This window comes from Balearica regulorum, chromosome 21 (assembly GCF_011004875.1).
Source record: "Balearica regulorum gibbericeps isolate bBalReg1 chromosome 21, bBalReg1.pri, whole genome shotgun sequence".
In the NCBI taxonomy this organism is placed as follows: Eukaryota; Metazoa; Chordata; class Aves; order Gruiformes; family Gruidae; genus Balearica; species Balearica regulorum.
Window position 1 is genome coordinate 4,223,300 of NC_046204.1, and position 8,165 is coordinate 4,231,464.

The 8,165-nt window shown below is 47.5% G+C and overlaps 1 long non-coding RNA gene across 1 annotated transcript; it reads left to right on the forward strand.

The window, feature by feature from the left end:
* The first annotated feature begins 1,111 nt into the window (after window positions 1-1,111).
* Window positions 1,112-3,131, forward strand: LOC142604714 (uncharacterized). The gene is made up of 3 exons (XR_012838559.1): window positions 1,112-1,235; window positions 1,630-1,919; window positions 2,705-3,131. It is a non-coding gene; the product is annotated as an uncharacterized LOC142604714 (long non-coding RNA).
* Window positions 3,132-8,165: the final 5,034 nt, after the last annotated feature.

Consider the following 8,165-nt stretch of genomic DNA (forward strand, 5'->3'; position numbering starts at 1 on the left):
CTAGAAGTTTATAGCAGTCTCGTTTCTGCTCTCCCCATTAAACAGAGGCAAAGCCTTTGGGGACATGTTTTCACTGCTTGGGAGTGAGGGTGAGGGCAACAGATTGGGGGAGAAGAAGGTTCAGGAGCTCGGGGGATCCTGGTACATCTGCAGACAAGCAGGTGACACCAGGAGAGAAATACATTAAACGATAACACAATCATATTTACTTTGCTTCTTGTATTCCCCTGCATCCAAGGAGTTCTGGTCAGGATGAGAGGTCTGATTCACCATGAGAGAGAAACATTTGCTCACTCATTGCCCGTTTTTTTTTTTTTTTGAACTGGCTAATACACTGCAAGCAGCACAGAAGTTTTGAGTCTGAAAGGCACCTTAACAATAGCGAGGAGTCAAGCTGTCAGGAGCAAGATTGAATTGTGAGCTGCTTGCCCTTGCAAAAGAAACGGGGGTTGCATGTCTGTCACATGAGGGACCCTGCAGTTGTATCACTGGATTGGGTTTAAGTGCCTGCTCTTTTCAGGAAGAACAGCAGCCAGCCATTCTCCTCTGTCCAAGGGACCCACTAGTACAGAAGGTATGGGAAGTAAAGCTTAGGCTGGAATCCCCAGCACAAAACCATTTTCCCCATGTGCTGTGGCAATTCTCCACAAGACAGGGGAATTCCCTTCTGACAAGTCAGCCAACAAATCAGGCCTTTCCCCGATGCTATGGTGTTCTGCCACATCACCGAGAGCAGGCTCACATCGCAATCCCAGAGACAAAATCCACAGAGGGACCCCAGTCACACTGCCTTCTGACAAGGGAAACCAACTGATTGGGCACACAGGAAATCTGCATGCAAAGAAACAAACAAGCTGAAATAAGGGCGAAATGTTAATGAAGATCTGGAAAGCACTAGGAAATCCTTAGATTAAAGGTATCCTAGGAACGTAACTCAGGCAGTAACAGCAGATAAGGATTGCATTCAATTTTGTCTTAAAAATCCTACTTTACATACAATGACTCAACAAAAATATAATAAGTGTAAATCATGTAACAGTGTTGTCACGTGGATTTTGAGTAATTCTGCATCAGAAACAGTATACTGTGTGGTTGCCAGAACGACACAGCTCTGACCCCATTCTCCAGTCCAGGCTGTCCACTATTGAGCTTACACAGACAAGCACACACCCCAGAGCTCTTCAAAGGCTATCCCAGGTGAACCGACTGTCTCACTCCTATCATTTGACCTGCAGGTATGACTGAATGCTGAGGTGAGCTTCAGCCCCATCCTTTCGCAGTCCATCTTCGACAGCAGCTCTGCCTAGCTACAGGGCCCAGGAGGGCAGTGCTCATGGAGTGTAAGCTCTCCCTGACCGCCATGTGAAGGCATGGGCTGTAGTCACCGAGAAGTCTGCAAAACCAGATTTTCTCCTTTGTTTAACAGAGACTTCTGAGGTCATGAATAAGGAGGGGATGAGCTTGTTTGGGGTATCAGGAGTTTCAGCTAACTGACAGACAAGAGCGGAGGCTGGGATGCTCTAACGGAGTCTCTAGCTCCACCAAATCAAATCATTATTAGAAATACATTAGATTCCTTTTCCTCTAACTCAGCTCCAGACTGCTTTTTAACAACCAGCCTTCTTCCAGCCCTCAGAAAAGCCTTTCCCCTGCTGCCTCTCCCTCGCCAAGCAGCAAACGCTCCCGGAGACACCAGACCCGGCTGCACCGGAGGAGAGGAAGGAGCGCCGGTTCCGAGAGGGGCAGAGCGATGAGGGCACAGCCGGGCCGCAGGCTCTGGGGCGGTGCGGCGAGACGAGGAGCGCTCCCGGCCGGCCGGCCCGTCGCTGCTCGGGAACCCCCCGGCGGGGCCCCCGCCGCCGCCGCCGCGGGTTGCTGGCAGCAGCCCCGGAGCCGCAGCGCTGCCGCCGGGGAGAGAGGTAATAAATAACCCGGGGAGCGAGGCGCGGAGCCCGGCGGGCGGCGCAGACTCTGACCTGACAAATACCCACTGGAAAATCATCACCTCCCGCCCCCGGGAGCCTGGAGCCAGCCCCAACCCGGCCCCAGACGGGGGGTGGCTGCGCAAACACTGGGGCGCGCAGGAGCCAGCCGGCCCCGCCGCCCGCCCCGTCGAGTCGAGCCGCGCCGCCGGGGGTGGCGGCAGCGGGGGCGGGCGGCGGGGCCGCGGGGCCGGGCGGGGCCGGCTGCGGAGGGCAGGGAGGGGGGAGCCGAGCGGCCCCCGACACCACACACACGCACAGCATCTCGCTTCGCGTTTCCCGGCTGGGCTGCGGCGGCTCCAGGCTGCCGAGCTCCCCCCCCCCCCCCCCCCCCCCTTCCTGTGCCGGGACAAGGGGGACGGAGCCCCCCCCGGGGTGCAGAGCCGGGGCCGTCCCGCACGGCGGGGAGGGGGGTTCGTGCACCCGCCGGTGGGAATGGGGTTCCCAGTGAGCGAGGCTCCCAGTCTGCAGGGCCCCCCTGTCCCGCCGGTGCATGCCCAGCCCTAGAGCCTCCTCTCACCTTGCTCCAGGAGAAGACAGCACCCAATTTCCCAGGGGCAGCGAGGAGGAAAAGGGCGGGGGGGCGGGGGGGATAGATAGATGCTTTATTTTCTGCTCTATGCAATAAAGTGTGATTATAAAGAATATAACAGGGAGCACAGCTTGAATTCCAATTGGTGGAGAGCCTGTTGTTAACCATCAGGGAACTATTTATTCTCTAGCCTTACTGATGCTCCTTGGTCAATAATGATAAAGGGGGGAAAAAAGGAGAAGAAGTTGAAGCCATTATAAAGAAGCAATCACATTACAGAGAAGCAGCAGCAACAGCCCCCTCAGAATGTATGATTCCCTTAGGTCATGTCTGGTGTGCTCAGACCACTGCCCACTGTCAGTATTTACCCTGCATCATTAACCCACCAAACAGTTTTTTTTCTTGCCAGAAATGACTGATTTCTCAAGCCTGATGGCAATCATCATTTGGGAGACAGAGCAGTGCTCCCCTGCTGCTGAACTATCTCCAGTGATATTTAATAAATAAATAAAATAGCTGGATGGCTGACCAGCTCCACAGGAAAAGGGAAGAAAATGAGCCTATTGTGATTAAATATTCGCTACTCCCTAATTCTGTCACTTACTCATATATACAGACATGTGCCATATATGTATGCTTGCCCTAAGCCTTGATCAACTCACAAACCATTATTATTTATTGTTTGCATTGCTGTTACATTTCAGAACCAGGACCACGTTGTATGAGGTGCTGTACAGACGAAGGACAAAAGAGGGTCCCGGTCCCAAACAGCTAGCTGATGCATTTCCAGACTGCTCTTTTTTTGCATTACTGAATTCCACGTGAGTTTTGCCAATGTTTCAAATAGGAGCAGAGTCACACCAGGCCAGCTTTAGAAACTTCTGGCATCCAAACTGGATGCCAGATCAAAAAACCCAAACACAGCGCAGAAACCTAAGTTCAGAGTTTGTTTCCTTTGCTTTGCCACAGGGGAGTTGGTTGTATTTGAAGGTTTTGGTTAACTCCTCCTTTACTCCTCGCTGGCATCATTCCATCACAGGGCATCCACAAGCCACACAGGGCTGCACACTGAATACCCAGCAAAGATCATTTCTGCCATGTTACAATGCATAACCCATGCAAAAAATGCGAGCTTCCATGTCATGAAACCACTTCACACCACTCACTGCTCTACTCCCAACCCCAAAATGGTTCTCAGAATTTTCTCCTGACTCTGCCTTAGACTCATTTGCCCAACTGAGATTATCCCGCGCTGCCTAAATCATGCTCATCTAAATCACGCTCATCTAAATCACGGCCAGTAAAGAAGTGGGAGGGTGGAGCATTGTTATTTTTATCGTTGTCATGGTTTTCCCGTAACACAAAAAAAATCTGACCCTCCTTGCCACGAACTACATCAGCTCCAGGAAATCTGGGGTTTCTGACAGCTTTGCCACTTCCCATCTGCATTCGGGGAAAAGTCCTAGAAGCACAGTAATGAGTGAGGGGCAAGAGAGCAGGAGGCCGTGGGGAGTGCAGCGATGGCGGAGGGTGGCCTTTCTGGGGGCAGAGCCTGCACGCTGGGTCACAGAGTACAATGGAGAAAGCAAACATGGGGTGTACATGGAGAACCACAGTCACCTCAAAGGAAACAGCAATATTTTCTTAAGGAAAAGTCATGGGTTCCTTATTCCTATTGTCTCGCATCTCCCCTCTTTTTTTCTCCGTTACCTGCTGCGGCCTTGACTGGTGTTTCCAAAGGAGCTCAAGGACTGGCCCAGCTTTAAATTTTTATGTGGATGAAGCAGTAAGGCCTTGGCCATAAAAAATTGAAGTTTATACACTTCAAAAATACACATATTTTTCTCAGTGAAGACAAAAGGTCTGAGGGAGTGGAAAGCACATGTCCTTGGGCTCCCCAGATACTTACTTCTGAAAGTCTTGTTCTGAGACAGCTCCAGTCTCCTTTACATTTCTTTGAAGATTCTGCCTTTAGCCTGCAGAGCAGGTTCCTTCTTCCAGTTTTCTGGTTTGGGGAGCTAAGTTACTCTGTTACCAAAGAGAGGTGAAAATTTCCAGGGTTCTGGAGACATGGCGCTTGACTACTTTAGGTCTTTCAACAAAGCAACACAACTGACAAAACAGGGCATCTTTTCGGTCAAAACCAAGTGATAGGCTAAGGTTCCTTCAGATGAATGCTGAAACATTACTGGCAACTTCGAAAGCATTATTCACTTGATCACTGTTATTTACACATACGTACCCAAATGTAATACTGCCTCTTATGATATTTTGAGCTGTGGAAATGTCCCTAAATTGTGACTAATTTTAAGAGTAGCGCTGAGTGAAGCTGCTGTTGTAAAGCGTTCCAGGAAAAGTTCCTCCCCAACCAGAACAAGGATCAGCCTGCTTTAAGGGCAATCATTGAATGAATCTCTTTTACTAGGCAAGATGAAAATCAAGATCTAGAAGAATAAGCAGGAGAAGGGAGGGACATTGTTCCTTGCTGCCCGCAACAAGCAACTCCTATTGACACTGTTGGCAGTTATTCTCACTCAGCAGCAAAGAAATGGGGGACCATAACCTTGGATAAAAGCTTGACTTGTAGACTTGGTACAACTAAACCCAAATCCTTTTGCAGAAACCAAGAAATAAGGATCATTATAGCTTAGAAGAAACATTAGAGTCGCTGCTTAGGGAGAAAGCCATGTTTCTTCCCCTGTACAGGGACGCCTGTCTTTGCTATGTGATGCCTTCTGTAAGCTCTTTTGGGGGCAGGGGTATAAATCATAATAAAGCCATGGCATGGCATATAAATCATAATAAAGAATAATGATACGTAATAAGGATGAATAATATTAAGAGGAGAACTGTGAGAGAGAGCGAGAGCCTGCACATGTATATACGCACAACTGTACAAATACAGATAGAAAAGGTGGTTGTTACTGTTTTTCAAAGTGAACATTTTTTTTCTCAGTGGATATTTTGCTGTCAACACATTGACCCCAGCCTCCTTGCACCACCTTCTCTTCCTACTTTCCCTGCCCTGCTGCACATGGAAGGCCAGTGAATAAACACATGCAGGTATTATATTGCTCAGAGGGTTATGAACTGGTGTTAGAGCGGGAGTTTAAAACCAGCCAGCTCCCACAGGTCCCGTGTCCGTCTGTATACAACGGTTTCCCTCTGCTTTGGGTTGCATTAAGTCACCTGAACAAACCAAGGAGCAGGTATTACACTAACCACAACACACAACTGTCCCTTTCCACTGATCTTCCAAACAACATAACTCTCTTTCTACACTCCCTACTACTACTACAGAGAGTATAACAGAGATCCTAACCTGCTCAAGGGCTGCCTGGCTGTTTAGGGAAGATATGGCTCCCTGAAGGCTAGAAGAAACTGCAGGAGATTTTCTGTTACTTCACCCCTTCTGAGCAGTTGTAATAAAGGGAACTCAAAAAGCTGCCACATGGATAGCTCTAAATATCCAACCTTATGCTGCTGAGGAAACAGAAGTGGAGAAGACAAGCACAAATGGTGAGAAAAAAAGACCTCAAGGAACACATAGCAGTTGTAGCAAAAAAAAACCAGAAAGGAAAAAAATCCTCAGTGTCCAGCAGGATGCCCATTCTTCATGTAAAATCAATCCATTTATACAAAAAAAAAAAGACACAGACAGGTCCATGGCTGTCTGCTAGGGAAAAAACAAGGAAGGAAGGATGAATAGGTAAAGACACAAAAGGAGAGGCACTGGGAAGGAGGGAGTTTAGATGTAGGCAGGAGTCTCCTTTTCTGACCTGTCTGAAGCCCCGGGCAGACTGTTGGAGCTATTCAGAAAGTCACAAGAACAACGGACAGTGGCACCAGGGATTTTAACCAGCTATAATACCATGCAGAGTTTGATACACTTCCTAAATCCCAGGATTTATTAAGCATGGCTCCGCTGCTTCCACTTCTAAAGCAATAAAGCTGAAAGTGTCAAAGAGGTTCCTGGTTTTATCCCCTTTGTTTTGTGGGACCTTTTCAATCTGAAGCTGTCTGAAATCAGGAGAGGCTATGCTGATGGTTCTATCACCTGACTTATGTATTTGGGAGGGGTTTTTCTCACCATTTTTTCATGCTGCTGCACAAAAGTAAGAAAACAAGCTGTACCCTCAGACAAGGGGAATCTTTTGCCCCCGCGCCCTGTCCAGCTTCTGGCACTCCCAAGAACCACTGGTAACCTCTGCGCAGCGCTGTGTCATTTTTTAACTGCATTTAAACCAAAGGTGGGTAGAACTGGTTTGGTGAAAGTCTGTAAAAGTCTATAATTATATAAACAGTATGAATGAGCCTTGTAAAAGGTGGGAGAAACCTGACACAAAGGAGAAGCTGGGAAGCCAGGCCCCCCACTGCAGGAAATCCAAACACAATGTTATAACCCATAGGCATCTGCTAATACACCCTGAGAAGCAGGTAAGAACAGCACCACAAGAGGTTCTCCACCTGGAAAACATCCCTGTGTGCTTATCTGCAACTGCAAATTCAGGCTCAGGAGTTGGGAGAGAGTAATCACAATTTTAATATGAATTTAGTGTAGGTGAGAGGGACTAGACTGGTCAGGCTAGAGGACCTTGGGCCTCTTCTGAATTGTCTGAGTTAGGAGAGCAAAATGGCAAACTGACCCCTACCACTGTTCTTCAGGGCGTCAGCTCAGCCATATGGGAACAGGGACGCTTGCTACCTATCACACAAGTCTTCACCTCTCTAATGAGGCAGATGGTAGAAGTGGAAGTTCTCATTTCAAATTCTGCTAATTGCAGAACTGGATTAGTGATCCAGTTTTACTCTGTACAGATGTGTTTGTCAATTTGCAGAGAAGGAGGGAAGAAAATAAGTGTTCGAGATCTTTAGGGCTAGATGCAGCTCAAGCTGAGAAGTACATTTCCTAGTGCTTAAATAGCACAGCAATCCAACTTCCTTCCCACGTCCTTCTCCCTTACAGGTACATTTGGACTTCTCAGCTCCTTGTAAAAACTGACTAATCTACTACCTGCAGATGAGCCTAAAGAGATTTTTTTTTGTGTGCGTTTGGGTCAACTGATTCTGCACAAGAGCTAGACTAGAAAAAGCCAGGGATAACCAGATTGCTAGCATATCTGATTAGCCAAAGGAAACAGGGTGGATGGGCTGGTATAGCTTTGCAGAGCTGACTAAATTGGGGCTACTAGTCAAGATACATCCAAAATTATTTGCTGGCTGAGTTAGCCAGTTCCATTTCAGGTACAATGAAACAGACTTCCCAGTCATTGAATATTAGCGATAGTACAAGGGAAAGATTGCTTAGCCAGTTAAATGTGTATTTAAATGCCGATAGCCCATACTGAGATCCAAGAAAAAAATGTATTTATCATCGTTATTAACAATAATAGAAATAAAACCAGTTTTAATAGCATGCAGGGTTTGATGCATTTCCCAAATACAAGGATTTATTAGTTTAAAGCCTGTGTATTTATTTGTTTCTCTCTCCAGTCCTGCCCCCCCTTCCAACTGTCTTGAATTTTTAATGCACGCTGTTTCTAATGTCAGCCGTTTTTCTTGTAAAGATTTTTTGACATAACTTTGTATTGCTACATCCTTTTGTTGTTGCCATTCCCCATCCTTGTTAGAGACTCCACTCCCCTAATGAA